The sequence below is a fragment of the Oncorhynchus keta genome, chromosome 29 (assembly GCF_023373465.1).
Source record: "Oncorhynchus keta strain PuntledgeMale-10-30-2019 chromosome 29, Oket_V2, whole genome shotgun sequence".
Lineage (NCBI taxonomy): Eukaryota > Metazoa > Chordata > Actinopteri > Salmoniformes > Salmonidae > Oncorhynchus > Oncorhynchus keta.
In genome coordinates, this window is record NC_068449.1 from 40,652,909 (window position 1) to 40,673,478 (window position 20,570).

Sequence of the window (20,570 nt, forward strand, 5' to 3'; positions counted from 1 at the left end):
TAAGGTATTTCTGTTTTACTTTTTTTTTTAAAACACTTTTGCCAAAATTTCTAAAAACCTGTTTTCGCTTTGTCAATACGGGCTATTGCGTGTAGATTGATGAGGAAAACATTGTATTTAATCCATTTTAGATTAAGGCTGTAATGTTACAAAATGTGGAAAAAGGGGTCTGAATACAGTGTACCTGTCTGCACTAACAGTACTTTGACATAGTGCATCACATCCTAATTATTGTTTCCAGGTGCATCCCAACCCTCAAAACAAGACACACCTGGAGACAAATTAGGGTGGATGCATTAAAATTATGCAATTTACAGTAGTATGTGCATACATTTTCATACAGGTGGCCCCAGCAGGATTTGAACCCACAATCCTAAAACTACAAGCACCATGCTTTGCCAACTGAGCCACATAAGACATGTTCAAATATATTTACATAATTACATAAATAATAATGTATCTCCCATGGGTTAATGCCCAGCTACAGTGGGGCAAAAAAGTATTTAGTCAGCCACCAATTGTGCAAGTTCTCCCACTTAAAAAGATGAGAGGCCTGTAATTTTCATCATAGGTACACTTCAACTATGACAGACAAAATGAGGGGGAAAAAATCCCGAAAATCACATTGTAGGATTTTTAATGAATTTATTTGCAAATTATGGTGGAAAATAAGTATTTGGTCACCTACAAACAAGCAAAATTTCTGGCTCTCACAGACCTGTAACTTCTTCTTTAAGAGGCTCCTCTGTCCTCCACTCGTTACCTGTATTAATGGCACCTGTTTGAACTTGTTACCAGTATAAAAGACACCTGTCCACAACCTCAAACAGTCACACTCCAAATTCCACTATGGCCAAGACCAAAGAGCTGTTAAAGGACACCAGAAACAAAATTGTAGACCTGCACCAGGCTGGGAAGACTGAATCTGCAATAGGTAAGCAGCTTGTTTTGAAGAAATCAACTGTGGGAGCTATTATTAGGAAATGGAAGACATACAAGACCACTGATAATCTCCCTCGATCTGGGGCTCCACGCAAGATCTCACCCAGTGGGGTCAAAATTATCACAAGAATGGTGAGCAAAAATTCCAGAACCACGCGGGGGGACCTAGTGAATGACCTGCAGAGAGCTGAGACCGAAGTAACAAAGCCTACCATCAGTAACACACTACGCCGCCAGGGACTCAAATCCTGCAGTGTCAGATGTGTCCCCCTGCTTAAGCCATTACATGTCCAGGCCCGTCTGAAGTTTGCTAGAGAGCATTTGGATGATCCAGAAGAAGATTGGGAGAATGTCACATGGTCAGATGAAACCAAAATATAACATTTTGGTAAAAACTAAACTTGTCGTGTTTGGAGGACAAAGAATGCTGAGTTGCATCCAAAGAACACCATACCTACTGTGAAGCATGGGGGTGGAAACATCATGCTTTGGGGCTGTTTTTCTGCAAAGGGACCAGGACGAATGATCCGTGTAAAGGAAAGAATGAATGGGGCCATGTATCGTGAGATGTTGAGTGAAAACCTCCTTCCATCAGCAAGGGCATTGAAGATGAAACGTGGCTGGGTCTTTCAGCATGACAATGATCCCAAACACACCGCCCGGGCAACGAAGGAGTGGCTTTGTAAGAAGCATTTCAAGGTCCTGGAGTGGCCTAGACAGTCTCCAGATCTCAACCCCATAGAAAATCTTTGGAGGGAGTTGAAAGTCCATGTTACCCAGCAACAGCCCCAAAACATCACTGCTCTAGAGGAGATCTGCATGGAGGAATGGGCCAAAATACCAGCAGCAGTGTTTGAAAACCTTGTGAAGACTTACCGAAAACGTTTGACCTCTGTCATTGCCAACAAAGGGTATATAACAAAGTATTGAGATAAACTTTTCTTATTGACCAAATACTTATTTTCCACCATAATATGCAAATAAATTCATTTGAAAATCTTACAATGTGATTTGCTGGATTTTTTTTCTCCATTTTGTCTGTCATAGTTGAAGTGTACCTATGATGAAAATTACAGGCCTTTCTCATCTTTTTAAGTTGGAGAACTTGAACAATTGGTGGCTGACTAAATACTTTTTTGCCCCACTGTATGTAGGCTATAATGAAGTGTTAGTCACCATTAGTGTTCTGCATGTGTATGCTGCCAACTTGTATTGGCAGCGCAGTGACAACTCCCCATTTTCTAATGGAAAGCCCCTCAGACCATCTCCCCATCCTAATCACACTTCTTATCTCCACTGCCAAGACTGCCAAGTCACAGGCGTACTCGCACACGCGCGCACACACCTCGACTCCCTAGCCAAGCCTGCCCCCTCCCCCTCATCATATGCCCTTCTTGCATGTCCACTTCCATGGCCAAAATCTGATCTAGAATCCCACAGCTTTCGCCGAAAAACTCCCACACACTATAGGCTGATTTTCTGAACCAGATTACTCTTGGAGTAAGAAGTATGTTCTCCACTGAAAGTGATTTTTAATCCAGGACTTGGCTCTACATGTTTCCAGTGAACGGGACTTCATGGCCAATACATTGATTCGTTCACTTATGCTATTGGAACAGAGCCAATACTGATACGTCTTGCACATGCTTGACCAACTGGACTGGTCAATATACTTTTTATACCATAGTGCTGCATGTGAAGGTTGCTAAGGAATCAGAAATGTAATGTAGCCCACACCACAGTCCAGTGTGTTTACACAGAGTAGACTTTGTCCTACTGTTTCAACCATTACCAGACTCAAACACTCCAGCAGACATGAGTGGTTGTGGGGTCCTGAAAATAGAGTTTAACTTCAATAATTTAATCACAATTTTACTTACTGTATACCACGGTTACCTTACCAATGCTGTCACAAGCCCATACTTTTAAGATTACTGATGTCAAACTAAATGCTTATCATCTTAACGTTATGCTTATTTTGTGTAAGATTTGAGAGTCTAAACTGGTCAAATAAAGGTTGAATGATAATAACGATGGGGCTGCAGTTCTGAATTCTCTGGAAGCCTCTTCTCTATAGCTAAAAGTCCGTAGCTTGTGCACATGTATGGTATTCCCTACTTTACAGACTGAAGAATGTGAAGGGAATGTGTCCATAAAAATATGTGAGTAAAGTAGAGGTAACGCCTCGATCACACCAACAGCGTCATTGCACAAAATGGTATGCATCATCATCTGGATATGTGTGCAACAAAAGGTCAACATCACATTCTGCTACCATTTCGGGTCAAGAGGTTTGCGCATATGTTCAACAAATACAATGTATACACCACACAGAACGCACTGCACTGCCTCTGCAATCCAATGCTGCAAGGCAAACGCAGCTTTCCATTGGAAATTAATGTACTTATGGTGTACTAAACTGCAATGACGCTGTTGGTGTGATCGAGGCGTAAAGAAATGCATGCACAGAATGTGATACAGATTTTTTGCTTTGGGGAAAAGGTTTTCATGGGCAAAATAGGGGTTGTGTACGGAATCGCAGCCTCCACCTAATAATAATCATAAATTAGTTCTCACATTTTAAAATGTCAAACTATATCACTGCTTTACTGTCGAACCACCTTTTCCATGTATTTCATAACTTAAGTCTGTATTTACAACATCTCCTCCTAAAATGGACACTGACCAGTGGAATGTTGTGGGATCCCATAAATATCTTTCTCTACTACAGAGTCAAAATCATCACTCACTCAAAAACAAACAATGTGTCGACTAGCCTACCACGCTAGCACATGGTCAAGATGATAAACAAACATATCCGCAGTGTAGAATAGTCCAAATAAAGCCAAAGAACAGCTACTTGACTCACACACTTGTGTTTACATAAAGCCAGCTGTGAAAAGTTGTGATATTCTAAAATGTTTTACTTCCTTTCTTTAAATCTCAAAGTTTGTGTGGCACATATTTGTTGAAATTCACCAATCCTAGCTTTAATTTGAAAATCCATGTGTGCTGCTGCACTCAGTCCGCCACATGAAGGTGAATATGATTCAAAATTAGTTGGAATAGATTTTTGAGTTTAGTAGGGCCAAATCTCTCCTCTCCTTTACAAGAAAAATATGGAATTGATTGAGGAAAGTATCTGGCTTCAATATTGTGCTTCCCAACTCTGATTAGATTTTGCTGGTGACTCCCTAAATTAAGCTTGTGTTGAGAAAACACAGAGGTATTGCTATATGTATGTAAAATGAAATAGCCTGGCATTGTCACTTAAAAAGCACTCTCACTTACTCTGAAATAGTTTTCCCCCTAAGACTCCAGCAATATGAGTGAGAGTGTTCTGTCTGTCTGTCTGTCTCTGTCTGTCTGTCTGTCTGTCTGTCTGTCTGTCTGTCTGTCTGTCTGTCTGTCTGTCTGTCTGTCTGTCTGTCTGTCTGTCTGTCTGTCTGTCTGTCTGTCTGTCTGTGCTTGAATAAGCGTTTGCATGTCTGTTTCCCTCAGCAAATAATCTGCATATCATTTTCCCTATGTGCATAAAGACATTGATTTTACAGTGAAGGTCATTCAGTGGCATCAATGGTGAATAACCATCACAAAACTACAGAAACCCATTAGATCTTAACTTGTGACACAACAACCGAGTCACTCTGAAAACCACATAGCTATCTTGACCTGAACGTTTCATCAAAGCAGCTGGCCGCTGTTCTGTCATTCTGTCCTTGTCCATGCCAGGGTTTGTTCTGAGCATATCACAGTTGTGTACTGGGCCTGTGATCAAACAGAACGGTAACCTTTTCCGTTCTGTACCAAGGCCCCTGCACTCTGTATGCCCAAGTCATGCCATGTTCCAGCTTCCAAATTGAACTTGAAAGATTAAGCACAATCAGAACAACCGAAGAATACTTTCTAATTGCCCAGATTTAAGAAGGAGGTGACTGAAGTGAATTGTTTCCAGGTGAATGGACCCAATTAGTATACGGATGATGTCAGAGAAAATGGATGCCGTGTGGGGGCCAATTTCTCAGAGTCCTTGACCTAGACTGAAAGAGCCAACCAAATCCCTAAATAGGAGATTTTGTGCTGAACACCACCAAGGCAGAATCCCCTGTCTCTCCAGCATTTATCCTGCTTCATTTAGGCTCAACATTTTAGGGATATGATTCTGTACACTGCAGCTAGGAATTTGGTGTGTGTGTGTGTGTGTGTGTGTGTGTGTGTGTGTGTGTGTGTGTGTGTGTGTGTGTGTGTGTGTGTGTGTGTGTGTGTGTGTGTGTGTGTGTGTGTGTGTGTGTGTGTGTGTGTGTGTGTGTGTGTGTGTGTGTGTTTGTCCACAATTATTCACAGCTGAACACCATAGCTATACACCATCCATATGGAATAACATTTACCGATGTCCATACAGCTTTGGCTCTGCATCTCAATTTTGAAATAACGAATACCTTATTTTCTGCGGTGCTGTGCCAGTCTATTCCTTCAGGCTAAAGGATTTAACGCTAAAAACAGAACAAATATCAGGGTCAATATAGTGCAAAGTATTTGTTTATATTATTTTTCCAGTATACTATGCTCCTGAATGTTTTCATACAATTTTCATGATATAAAATCAATGTTGAAACCAGTGCTGGCGCCAGAAGGAATCAGTTGGATGGGGATTTGATTACTATTGTTTTGGGCCTTTTTTTTATTTTTACGAGACCTCCTGTGGATGTTATAATAAAGACCATAGGCAGCTCATGCATTTCAAGTTTAGGGAAACGTACAATTTATCCTACCATTTCGATCTATCTGTGTGCCAGTTATGACTATTTTTATATACGCATTTTTGTGGAACAGCTTAATTTCAATAATAACGTTTTATTGTCACGTGGCATAAAAATATGAATTTAAATTGTAAAAAATCTGAAATGTTAAGTTCAACTAATGCAAGAGCACCAGCCTTCGCCATGTGGACACATTGATAGCATACACTGTGATCCATTGGCAGCTAAAGAAATTAGCGCACGAAACTCAGAGATAGCCTACAGGCCAATGCAGCAGCCTATAACTTCCATCATCAACTAAATAAAATACAAAGGCCTAAAGCCGACAAAAAAAACAGTAAAAAATATCCTGATGAAAATACAGTTTCTTTCAATCACATTAATCTCTCTGCTCCGTTTGTCTGCCTCCCTTTATATTTTTTATATATATTTTTTATTTATTTAACCTTTATTTAACCAGGTAGGCTAGTTACGTAAGAACAAGTTCTGATTTACAACTGCGACTTGGCCAAGATAAAGCAAAGCAGTGCAACAAAAACAACAACACAGAGTTACACATAAACAAAGGTAAAGTCAATAACACAATAGAAAAATCTATGTACAGTGTGTGCAAATGTAGACGAGTAGGGAGGTAAGGCAATAAATAGGCCACAGAGGCGAAATAATTACAATTTCGCATTAACACTGGAGTGATAGATGTGTAGAGATACTGGGGTGCAAAAGAGCAAGAGGATACGTAACAATATAGGGATGAGGTAGTTGGGTGTGCTATTTACAGATTTGCTGTGTACAGGTAAAGTGATCGGTAATGATGCTTAAAGTTAGAGAGGGAGATATAAGACTCCAGCTTCAGCGATTTTTGCAATTTGTTCCAGTCATTGCCAGCAGAGAACTGGATGGAAAGGCGGCCAAAGTAAGTGTTGGCTTTGGGGATGACCAGTGAAATATACCTGCTGGAGCGCGTGCTATGGGTGCGTGTTGCTATGGTGACCAGTGAGCTGAGATAAGGCGGGGCTTTACCTAGCATAGACTTATAGATGACCTGGAGCCAGTGGGTTTGGTGATGAATATGTAGTGAGGGCCAGCCAATGAGAGCATACAGGTCGCAGTGGTGGGTAGTATATGGGGCTTTGGTGACAAAACAGATGGCACTGACTACATCCAGTTTGCTGAGTAGAGTGCTGGTAGCTATTTTGTAAATGACATCGCCGAAGTCAAGGATCGGTAGGGTAGTCAGTTTTACCAGGGTATGTTTGGCAGCATGAGTGAAGGATGCTTTGTTGCAAAATAGCAAGCTGATTCTAGATTTAATTTTGGATTGGAGATACTAATGTGAGTCTGGAAGGAGAGTTTACAGTCTAGCCAGACAGCTAGGTATTTGTAGTTGTCCACGTATTCTAAGTCAGAGCCGTCCAGAGTAGTGATGCTGGACTGGCGAGCAGGTGCGGGCAGTGATCGGTTGAATAGCATGCATTTAGTTTTACTTGCATTCAAGAGAAGTTGGAGGCCACGGAAGGAGAGTTGTATGGCATTGAAGCTCGCATTGAAGTCTGGAGGTTAGTTAACACAGTGTCCAATGAGGGGCCATAAGTATACAGAATTGTGTCGTCTGCGTAGAGGTGTATCAGAGAATCACCAGCAGCAAGAGCAACATCATTGATGTATACAGAGAAGAGAGTCGGCCCGAGGATTTAACCCTGTGGCACACCCATAGAGACTGCCAGAGGTCTGGACAACAGGCCCTCCGATTTGACACACTGAACTCTGTCTGAGAAGTAGTTGGTAAACCAGGCGAGGCAGTCATTTGAGAAACCAAGGCAGTCGAGTCTGCCAATAAGAATGTGGTGATTGACAGAGTCAAAAGCCTTGGCCATGTCGATGAATATGGCTGCACAGTAATGTCACAGTAATGTTATGATGTCATTTAGAACCTTGAGCGTGGCTGAGGTGCACCCATGACCAGCTCTGAAACCAGATAGCATAGCAGAGAAGGTACGATGGGATTCGAAATGGTCGGTGATCTGTTTGTTAACTTGGCTTTTGAAGACCTTAGAAAGACAGGGTAGGATAGATATAGGTCTGTAGCAGTTTGGGTCTAGAGTGTCACCCCCTTTGAAGAGGGGGATGACCGTGGCAGCGGGGGTTGCAACAATTTCGGCAGATAATTTTAGAAAGAGACGGTCCAGATTGTCTAGCCCGGATGATTTGTAGGGGTCCAGATTTTGCAGCTCTTTCAGAACATCAGCTATCTGGTTTTGGGTGAAGGAGAAATGGTGGGGGTGTTGGCGGATTGCTGTGGAGTGTGCCAGGCTGTTGACCAGGGTAGCCAGATGGAAAGCTTGGCCAGCAGTAGAGAAATGCTTGTTGAAATTCTCAATTAAAGTGTATTTATCGGTGGTGACAGTGTTTCCTAGCCTCAGAGCAGTGGACAGCTGGGAGGAGGTGTTCTTATTCTCAATGGACTTTACAGTGTCCCAGAATTTTTTTGAGTTAGTACTACAGGATGCACATTTCTGTTTGAAAAAGCTAGCCTTAACTTTCCTAACTGAGTATATTTGTTCCTAACTTCCCTGAAAGGTTGCATATCACAGGGGCTGTTTGATGCTAATGCAGAACTCCACGGGATGTTTTTGTGCTGGTCAAGGGCAGTCAAGTCTGGGGTGAACCAAGGGCTACATATGTTCTAAGTTCAAAAGTTTTTGAATGGGCCTGCTTATTTAAGATGGTGAGGAAAGCACTTTTAAAGAGCAACCAGGCATCCTCTACTGACTGGAAGAGGTCAATATCCTTCCAGGATACCCGGGCCAGGTCGATTAGAAGGGTCTGCTCGCTGAAGTGTTTTAGATAGCGTTCGACAGTGGACCCATTACGCACCAGGCAATGAGGCAATGAGGCAATGATCGCTGAGATCCTGGTGGAAGACAGCATAGGTGTATTTAGAGGGCAAGTTGGTCAGGATGATATCTAAGAGGGTGCCCATGGTTACGGATTTAGGGTTGTACCTGGTAGGTTCCTTGATAATTTGAGTGAGATTGAGGGCATCTAGCTTAGATTGTAGGATGGCTGGGGTCTTAAGCATGTCCCAGTTTAGGTCATCTAACAATACAAACTCTGAAGATAGATGGGGGGTAAACAATTCACATATGCTTCAAAATGATCGTAGTATGTTTTCAGTACCTTTGATTCAGCCACGGTCAGTGTCCATTTGTTGTTTATATCTCTCCCTTTTTCACCGATCCAGAGGAGCAGGTAGCTGCATTTTCCCTCTTCTCCTCTGTCCTTCAGAGGACCCGTGGACATTAGCTCCACATGTACTTACGCCATGCATCGGGTAGGTTTGTAGACTCCCAGTCCATTCGAGGTGAAGGAACTCCAGAAAAATCCATCTTGTAAGACCTTTTATTCTGACACTATGTCTTGTTTTGCACTCTTTGTACAAAATAATACAATATAGTACTACAGGATATTTCTTAACGTAGCTCTTTATTAGCTAGCTATAACTGGCATGTTTGCGTATCGCTGACCTAACCATTTGGGTGGTCTTTACCAATCATAGCACAGTATGATATGGTGGTAAAATGTATCCAATTACAATTCAGTATGTTTACACATATGAATATTACATATTTGTTTTATCAGTGACAGCACCAGTAGAGACATACAATGTACTGGAGGAGTTTGCTGATGTTTTTACAGGAATAGGATTATTCCCAGGAGAATGTACCATTCACCTTGACCCAGACGCAACCCCTGTGGTCTACCCACCGAAAAAGATTCTCCATGCTCTCCAACTCTGGGTCAAGGTGAATGGTACATTCTATAAATGTACCATCCATTTTGCACACTTTATACAGGGCATAGCAGGTGGCTGACGGGTGTCCAGGGCATAGCAGGTGTCCAGGGCATAGCAGGTGGCTGACGGGGGTCTATAACAAGCAGCAACGGTGAGAGACTTGTTTCTGGAAAGGTGGATTCAGACACAGCTAGGACATCTGGGTTGGCGGAGAGTGCTAAAACAGTGAATATAACAAACTTAGGGAGGAGGTTTTTAATGTTTTTAATGTTTTTTAATGTTAACTTGCATGAAGGCTTTTACAGTTACAGAAGTCAACAAATGAGAGCGCCTGGGGAATGAGAGTGGAGCTAGGGGCCTGGGTTAACCTCTACCAAAGGAACAGAGGAGGAGTAGGATAAGGGTACAGCTAAAGGCTAAAGGCTACCTGGTCGTCTAGTGCGTTCGGAACAGAGAGTAAAAGCAGCAGATTTCTGGGCAGAGAAGAATAAATTCAAGGCATAATGTACAGACAAGGTTAGGATGTGAATACAGTGGAGGTAAACTTAGGCATTGAGTGAAGATGAGAGAGTTTTGTTTCTAGAGGCACCATTTAAGCCAGGTGAGGTCACCGCATGTGTGAGGGGTGGAACAAAAGGGCTAGCTAAGGCATATTGAGCAGGGCTGGAGGCTCTACAGTGAAATAAGACAATAATCACTAACCAAAACAGCAATAGACAAGGCATATTGACATTAGGGAGAGGCATGTGAAGCCGAGTAATCATAGGGTCCAGTGAGTAGCTAGGCGAGCTGGAGACACGGCGATTCAGACAGCTAGCGGGCCGGTGCTAGCAGGCTAGAAGATGGGCCTCCGAGGGATGTCGCAATGGAAGAGCCTGTTGAAACCCCCTCGAACAGTTACGTCGGCAAACCAGTCGTGATAGATCGGCGGGGCTCCTTGTTGGCAGTAAAAAGGGTCCAGGCCAATTGGCAAAATAGGTATTGTAGCCCAATAATTGGCTGATGGACCACTTTAGCTAGCTGGGAGATGGGCCTAGCTCCAGGCTAACTGGTGCTTGCTTCGGGACAGAGACGTTAGCCAGGTAGCCACTCAGACAGAAGCTAGCCAGCTGCAATGATCCAGTGTAAAGGTTCAGAGCTTGATGTGGGAACAGTGGGTTAACTGCCTGTTCAGGGGCAGATTGACATATTTGTACCTTGTCAGCTTGGGGGTTTGAACTTGCAACCTTCTGGCTACTAGTCCAACACTCTAACCACTAGGCTACCCTGCCACCCCGAATCTGGAGATGTGGTAAAGAAAAAGCAGTCCGATATGCTCTGGGTTGATATCGCACTGTGCAGACTGGCAGGAATTGACCGGGCTGAGGTTGGCTCATGTCCGAGTTAACGGTGATGACCGCTAGCAGTGGTTAAAACTTCTTGCGACTAGCAATCCCGGATCTGGGAGCGTAATCATAGCCTCAAACTAATTAGCATAACGTAGCAGACATAAATACCCCTAGAAAATGTTCCTATTCATGAAAATCACAAATTAAATATATTGAGACACAGCTTAGCCTTTTGTTAATCACACTGTCATCTCAGACTTTCAAAATATGCGTTACAGCCAACGCTAGACAAGCATTTGTGTAAGTTTATCATGGCATAATACTATGCTAGGCTCTGCTGGCTGCAGGCAACATTTTCACGAAAATAAGAAAAGCAATCACATTAAATCATTTACCTTTGAAGAACTTTGGATGTTTTCACTCAGGAGACTCCCAGTTAGATAGCAAATGTTCCTTTTTTTGTAGGTGAAATAGCTCCCGTTTGTTCATCATGCTTGGCTGAGAGATCGACCGGAAAATGTAATCACTACAACGCCAAACTTTTTTCCAAATTAGCTCCATAATATCGACAGAAACATGGCAAACACTGTTTAGAATCAATCCTCGAGGTGTTTTTAACATATATATTCGATAATATATCCGTCGAGGCAATTGGTTTCTCATAAGAAGCGATTGGAAAAATGGCTACCTCAGTATTTTACGCAAGATTTTCTGCGGGAGACACCATGTGACCAATTGCTAAATGTGGTCCCTTACGGCTATTCTTCAAAATAAATGTGTAAAAAGACGTCACAATGCTGTAGACACCTTGGGGAATATGTAGAAAACGTAAGCTCATTCGTAGCTCATTCACAGCCATATCATTGGCATGAGGCGGTTTCAAAAAGTGCGGCACTTCCTGATTGTATTTTTATCTGGGTTTCGCCTGTAGCATCAGTTCTGTTGCACTCACAGATAATATCTTTGCAGTTTTGGAAACGTCAGAGAGGTTTCTATCCAAAGCTGTCAATTATATGCATATTCGAGCATCTTTTCGTGACAAAATATCTTGTTTAACCTCTTGCTCCTACCTGGCACGCAGGCGTCCCATCTAGAGCTCTGGAAATGCAAATGCGCTACGCTAAATGCTAATAGTATTAGTTAAAACTCAAACGTTCATTAAAATACACATGCAGGGTATTGAATTAAAGCTACACTCGTTGTGAATTCAGGCAACCAGTCAGATTTCTTAAATGCTTTTCGGCGAAAGCATGAGAAGCTATTATCTGATAGCATGTAACACCCCAAAAGACCCGCAGGGGACGTAAACAAAATAATTAGCATAGTCGGCGCTACACAAACCACACAAATAAAATATAAAACATTCATTACCTTTGACCATCTTCTTTGTTGGCACTCCTAGATGTCCCATAATCACTATTGGGTCTTTTTTTCGATTAAATCGGTCCATATATAGCCTAGATATCGATCTATGAAAAAAATAGCGTTTCATAACGTAACGTCATTTTTTAAAATTCAAAAAGTCGACGATAAACTTTCACAAAACACTTCGAAATACTTTTGTAATGCAACTTTAGGTATTAGTAAACGTTAATAAGCGATCAAATTAATCACGAGATGAAGTGTTTTCTATAGGGGTCCGTCTTGAAATACTGTCCGTGTATTTCTCAACCAAAATATCCGGTCGGAGACGTGAAGAAAAAGCCTGTCTCTTGTTCGTTTGACCAAGAAACAAATAATTGGCAAATGACAAGACTGTTGACATCGTGTGGAAGCTGTAGGTACTGCAACATCAGCCCTATTTAATGTCTTTCGCCCATAACAATGGGTTGAAGCGGCGGATGGATATATTTTTCCACTTTCAGTGATCAGATTTTCCTGCACTTTTCAATGAAACGCACGTTCTGTAATAGTCACAGCCGTGATTTAACCAGTTTTATAAACGTCTGAGTGTTTTCTATCCACACATACTAATCATATGCACATACTATATTCCTGGCATGAGTAGCAGGGCGCTGAAATGTTGCGCGATTTTTAACAGAATGTTCGAAAAATTAGAGGGTAGGAGGAAGAGGTTAAACGGGAACGTTTTTCATCCAAAAATGTAAATATCGCCCCCTAGTCGTAAAAGGTTCTGCCTACTAGCTGGTAGCTAGTTAGCTGGCTAGCTCCTGATGGGGGGGTCCGGTTCTAAAGTGTAAAAAATAGCAGATCCGTACCACATTGGGTGAGAGTATGTTCAGTCCGTAGATGGAAATTGAGATTAAAAATATATACGAAATATATACGAAGAAAACAATATAAACATGGGATGGGACAGGACAAGACAAACAGACGTCCAACTGCTACGCCATGGAACTATATCTGTCTTGACTTGATTTATCACGAGTGATGTGCAACATTGTATCAATTCAGCAGGTTGGTGTGCTTAGGTTCAACATTTTCAACATTATCAGAACAGAGAAACCACACACATGCCATTGCTCACATGGAACACTTCACTCCTTAGCGGATGATATTACCACTCCTATTTGCCATATCTTCAATTTAAGCATACTAGAAAGTGTTTGCCCTCAGGCTTGGAGGGTAGCAAAAGTTATTCCTCTACCTAAGAATAGTAAAGCACTCTTTACTGGCTCAAATAGCCAATGAATCATCCTGTTACCAACCCTTAGTAAACCTTAGTAAACAAATTGACACCGGACTTTCAGCACACTTATAGGGAATGACATTCAATAAGCACAGCACTTACACAAATGACTGATGATTTGCTGAGAGAAATTGATGATACAAATATTGTGGGGGCTGTTTTTTAAAGACTTCAGTGCGACTTTTGATATTATCGATCATAGTCCGCTGCTGGAAAGACGTATGTGTTATGGCTTTACACCCTCTGCTACATTGTGGATAAAGAGTTGCCTGTCTAACAGAACACAGAGGATGGTATTTAATGGAATCCTCTCCAACATAATCCAGGTAGAATCAGGAATTCCCCAGGCAAGCTGTCTACGCCCATTACATTTTTCAATCTTTACTAACGACATGCCATGTTAAACTTTTCTTATTGACCAAATACTTATTTTCCACCATAATTTGCAAATAAATTCATTAAAAATGTTGTGTTGATTATGTGGTTGTAGAATAGTGGCCTGAGGGAACAGACTTAATATGTTGTGAAATCTGTTGTGAATGTTTTTAACGTTGTAAAATGGTATAACTGCCTTAATTTTGCTGGATTCCAGGAAGAGTAGCTGCTGCCTTGGTAGCTGCCTTGGTAAATACAAATACAAACATAAGACATTGACAAAACTCCTTAATGATGATTATGAAATAAACACAAATTTGTTTCTCACAAGTGTAGCAGGTTTTGAACTCTGCAAACACCGTTTCAAATTCGAGAATGAGAATGGTAAATGACTGTAATACATGCATTATTAAAATAAATCCCTGTAACTGTAACCAAATTCCAGGGTTTAACGACACATTTACTAGGCCTACTGGTTACACATCTAATGGGAAATTGATAAAAATATGCAATAATCAAAAGTATACATACCTTAATAGAAAGTTACTCAAGTGGGAAGACCACTCACCATGTCATCGTGTGACTCCAAGTTTACTTTGATATGGTGGTTGTAATATCAATATTTGTATATAAAGGAGTTTACACCACCATTTCTTGCATAATATATTTTACAGACACTAAAAGATCCCACCATGTCGGACAAACAAATGATCTTTCGGCATTTATTCAACTGTAGCGAAAATTCCTGTTTCCATCACAGCTGTCATGATTATTTTTTATAAAGGTGAAATGGAAAATGTAATTAAAAAATATATTTTTTATACAGTGACTTTTCTCACATAAAAACTGTGAATGGAGATGTGGTTAGAGTCTGTGATTAACTGCTCCAGTCTTCACTGTTAATCTTACCCAGAAAGATTCATTTTTATCAGACAGGTAGGTATGCTGCTTCTCCTATATCAGCACAAGCTTTGGTAAAATCCACACCTTTATTGCTGTCAGAAAGTAGAATTGGTTTTCTTAAAAAAGTGAGGACTCTTGTGCATGGCACTAGAATCCTATGATGTGGATCTTTACCACATCTTTACCAGACTTACCTCGGGCCTCAGAGGTAATATAGAAATATGTAATTTAAATTACGTTGATGAATGCAAACAATTCAGTTTGTAAGAAGTTCTCAGTGGATCCTTTGACTCCCAGAATAACTGATTTTTTTTGCCGGGTTGACTATCTTGGCTACATGTTTTATGAATTGAATTGAACTGAATTGTATAGAAGAAAGCAACAAGTTAAGGCCCATAATATTTTGATGACAGTGGTCCAATACAGCTCTCATTATTTTGCACTAATTGATCATGCTAAATAGTGAATAGACATTACTCAATGTAGTCATGCTTTAGTTTTGCAGACTCTTAGGGTCCATCGATGACTTGGACCAGGGAATCATGGAGGTCAATGTAATTTGGTGACAAAAGGAGGGTGACTTCTTTCTTAAAATGAAAACTACCTGCTCTGTCAAATCTTCACAATTATAGCAAATACTTGTCATCAGTGGCTCATGAGTCACTGTGGAAGCTTGGAGTGAAATGGCCTAGAGACAATTCCATTGGAGCAGCCATTTTAAAATCTGACATTAAAACACTTTTCAGAGTTTAAATAATAAACAAGCAGGGAAGGAGGGGCCGGCACTTTAAAGTTTTCCCATCTCTCCTTGGGAAAGGAAGCATTTGGACGGCATCCTTTGTTTCTCCTCATAACAGATACAGAAGCCAGGGAAACTCGTTTTTTTGGGACTCTTTTTTTTCTAATTCAACTTCACTCACAAAGCCTCCAAATAAGCCAAACGATCCATTTGAATTATTGAAGCATCTGTTGGCTGACGCTGCACACTCTATTTTTGGAAACAATGGTGCCTTAGATTAAAGAAAGCCTCCTGGGTATTTTAGCTAACATGTTCATGAACAAAGACAGACATCTATTTCATTATACCATTTTTGCTTTTGTTAGTTTCCAAATCCTTATATGTAGAGCATTTAAGAGTTCAGCCTGTTAGGTGTGCTCATGTATGTGTAGTGGAGGTGGTTGAGTAAATGATGATGAGAAACCTTGCCTGAGACAAAGATTTGCGTAAGCTCCCCGAGCTAATACCCTATAAGCTTTAGCTCAGGGGCCTAAAACAATCTGGTGGCGCAGGCTAACTATCTGCACTGATCCCCAGATATTGTAGCTTTACTGAAGTACATAAACAGAACAATTCCAAGACTTCAAAGCACAACTAATTAAGATAATAAAAGAGCATAAATTACATTGTGAAACCCTATCTTACGGCTTATCTTTCTTGTCCTGATCAAATGCAAGGCATTATTTGTATTGAGAGAGTCTGTGGACTAAAAGCATCATCTGTTGGGGGTAGGCCTAATTAATAGTCAACAAAACTTTTGGAAAAAAATGTGGCGCCATCTGTTTTCTTTCGCCTCAAGGATTCTATCCCAGATTAAACAAGATGTAGACGATAAAGGAAATTCACTATAATGTTGGGAGGTTATCAGTAGGTTAAAAAAGATTTCATATGGTGTCAAATGGAAACTGAGGGTCATGGTTTGGTTGTTGTTTAGGCAGCCTGCTCTCATAGACTAGACATAACATTGTAAATGTAAATCCAGGACACAACATTTGTATGATATGTTATGTTTGGTATGGTTACATAAGACAGATGGTTACTTAAGGCAAAAATGAAAATAGGGTGGTTGGGTAGGTGTATAACACAAACGTCTAGCAACCCAAGGGTTGTGACATCAAATCTCATCACAGACAACTTTAGCGTGAAGTTAGATGGCTAAGTAGCTAATATTAGCTAGCCAGCTACCTAATGTTAGCTACTTAGCCATCTAACTTCACGTACAGAATCAGATGAAATGCTCTGAGACCAGGTTGGTTTAAGGGGGAAGATTATAGCAAATCCCTGACTGTCCTCAAAAGGCTTTTTTGAGGCCTCTGTGATGTTAATGGCATAGGCTATAGTAGACTATTCATGTGATACCGCAAAGGTAAAAGTACAACAAATTGACTTTTATATATACATTTTTTATCTTCCCTGAGGGAAGTCCTACCTCAGGAGAATTCCTATTCACCCACCTACTGTAGGGGAATGTATAGCATGTTTTTACAGTACACCAAGATGCATGTTATGAATTGACATAAGGTTTTCATGTTTTTCTTAGTGACAATAGGGGGAGGATAAGTTGATCGAGAGGAAACTAAAATGGGGTGAATCTCAAATGTTTCTTGATTCCTCAAATCCTTGATTAATTGCCTCTTCCTGAAAACACATTTGAGGAAAAGATCCAAGTGGTGGAATCTAGAATCTTCTCCTCAAATGCGTTTTCAGTGGTGGAAAAGTACCCAATTGTCATACTTGAGTAAAAGTAAATATACCTTAATAGAACATTACTCAAATAAAAGTGAAAGTCATGTAAAACCCTACTTGAGTAAAAGTCTAAAAGTATTTGGTTTAAAATATACTTAAGTATCGAAAGTAAATGAAATTGCTCAAATATAACTAAAAGTAAAAGTATAAAATGTCAAATTCCTTATAAAAAAGCAAACTAGGCGGCATCATTTTGTTTTTTTAATACATTTACGGATAGCCAGGGGCATGCTCCGACATAACACTCAGACATAATTTACAAACAAAGCATGTGTTTAGTGAGTCTGCCAGATCAGGGTCAGTCGGGATGCCCAGGGATGTTCTCTTCATTTGTATGTGAATTAGGCAATGTCCTGCTAAGTATTCAAAATGTAAGGAGTACTTTTGGGTGTCAGGGAAAATGTATCATTTTCTTTAGGAATGTAGTGAAAAGTTGTCAAAAATATAAATCGTAAAGCCAAGTACAGACAGGGGTGGAAAGTTGAACTAGAACGTAGAAGTAGAACTACTGTTACTTTAATGAAATTGTAATCAAGTAGAGGTAAAAGTACAGGTGTAAAAAAAACTACTAAAAGTAAAAGTAAAAAGTAGCACATTTAAAAAGTACTCAAGAGTAAATGTTACTACTTCTAAAATAATTTGCTATTTCAATTTTGATGGTTATTTTTTTCTCCTTTTACAAGAATGGCAGTTCATGTGAAAAGGGTGTTCAAATTGGATGCAAGCTTCACAAACAAATGAATATCAAAAAATTGTACTTTTCTATATACTACTGTATATGTAATATTGTTTTCATGTAATGCTTGACAGGGTAAATGTTCCATAAAACACCAGAAAATAACCAACAATATAAGATCCAGCACAGCTGATTTTAATATTAAATCTTCAACTTTACATACACAAAGGTTCAAATGAATGTTCAAAAGGCATATTTTTTGTGGAACTACCTATCGAACACTTAACTCACTTCACTTCTCTCTGAAGTTGCCATTCAGTTTCAGTAGGAGCTGATTTTCTCATTTAATTGAGTCTATCCTGGCCCGCTTTGCAGTGTAGAGTATTCCAGCACAGCTGAAAAGACGTTCACAGGCGGCAGATGCAGGCAGGCCTGTGTTGAGTTTGAGGGACAACTTCTTTATGTACGGAAACAAAAAAAAGTAAATACATTTTGTCCGATGGAATAGCAAGATACTCCCCAACTCCCCTGTACCTTCTGACCGATTGTTTGTCAGTGATGAGAAGAAATCCTCTTAATCAGATGTTCAGTCTCGTCCTGTGTGATTGTGTCAAGATAATTCTTCGGGTACCTGTACATTGGAAAGAACACAACATTCACATATTCAGTGTTTCAGCAAACTCTGTTGTATGTGGCTGGCAACACACTAATATTATTGACATTGCAATAGCTCTAACACAGACTACCACACTTGTTATTCTCAGATACTGAAATGGATTGTTGTTCAAATACATTCAGACCTAACACATTCTTTAATGTTGAGGTGAGCCCATGTCTGGTTGTACCCACAGATAGTTACAGTTGAAGTCAGAAGTGTACATACACTTAGGTTGGAGTCATTAAAACTCGTTTTTCAACCACTCCAGAAATGTTTTTGTGAACAAACTATAGTTTTGGCAAGTCAGATAGGACATCTACTTTGTGCATGACACAAGTAATTTTTCCAACAATTGTTTACAGACAGATTATTTCACGTATAATTCACTGTATCACAATTCCAGTGGGTCAGAAGTTTACATACACTAACTTGACAGCTTGGAAAATTCCAGAAAAGGATGTCATGGCTTTAGAATCTTCTGATAGGCTAATTGACATCATTTGAGTCAATTGGAGGTGTACCAATGGATGTATTTCAAGGCCTACTTTCAAACTCAGTATCTCTTTACTTGACATCATGGGAAAATCCAAAGAAATCACCCAAGACCTCAGAAAAAGAATTGCAGCCGTCATACCGCTCAGGAACGAGACTCGTTCTGTCTCCTAGAGATGAAGGTACTTTGGTGCAAAAAGTGCAAATCAATCCCAGAACAACAGCAAAGGACATTGTGAAGATGCTGGAGGACAAATGTACAAAAGTATCTATATCCACAGTAAATCGAGTCCTATATCGACATAACCTGAAAGGCTGCTCAGCAAGGAAGAAGCCACTGCTCCAAAACTGCTATTAAAAAGCCAGACTACGGTTTGAAACTGCACATGGGGACAAAGATCGTACTTTTCGGAGAAATGTCCCTTTTTGACAACTAACCAGTTCACAAGCTACTGATCATTGTATACATACGCAACACAGACATGATTGTCGTGGTGCCAGAAAATAATCTTAGCTCTCATGCAATTCGTCTTATAATTGGCTTTCAATAAGGGAAAGTTTTAAGAAGGTGTGGTGCCAAATGAATCACAACAGCAGTTCAGGGTTAAGCATCCAACTCTGGTCCCCAGGCTACTCGAGCACCTGTTTGTTATGCACTACACAGAGACTACAGTCAGTGACATGGCAATTAAACTGGATTGTTTGGGGAAATGATGTGATGATGTGTGAGGCTGGCTCATCGAGAGGGGATGAATATTGCTATTCTGGTCAATCCACTCCAATCTGCCTCCATCTCTCTCATTGTGAGTTAGGCCAGGGTAGATGCTTGGTGGGAGGGGTGGCTCTATGTTAAATGACAAAGGTTATTTTGGTATGGTTAAGCCACTTTTATTTTATTGTTTACCATCTGAGAGATGAATACAGGTCGGTGGCAATCTCTTAGAGAGTTTATTGTCAGTGTGCATTACTAACACTATGCACAGTACTGACTCTCCTGCACTGTGCTTTCAAGTATCTTTGATTTGTACTGCAGCATGTCCCAGACGGAGGGAGTTCACACTCACATTTAGGAATCGACAGCCCTGTTCTGTGCACCAAACAACTTCTCTGCCAGGTTAACCCTCAGCACTGAACGGGTCAAGCTACAAGTTAAACCATTTCTAAATCAACTCCCTTCACCCTGGACACACTGCTGTGCAAATGGTACTTCCAAAAAATGCAGTGCAGAAAATCTACTCTCTGCATTTTAAGGACATCCAGGACTTTCAGTTTTTCATTTATTTCACCAAGCATAAATAATTGATTGGGTTGAATGTACTGCACCATATTACAAAACACTGTCTAGAGTTTGTCCCAGCCAAAAATTGACTTGTGTTCTATCAGCACAGCAAAGCTGCCCTCTGCTGATCAGACCTGTGTTGAAATAGAATTTTCTTGAGCCTGCCTGATGTGCCAGATGGGTGGGGTTT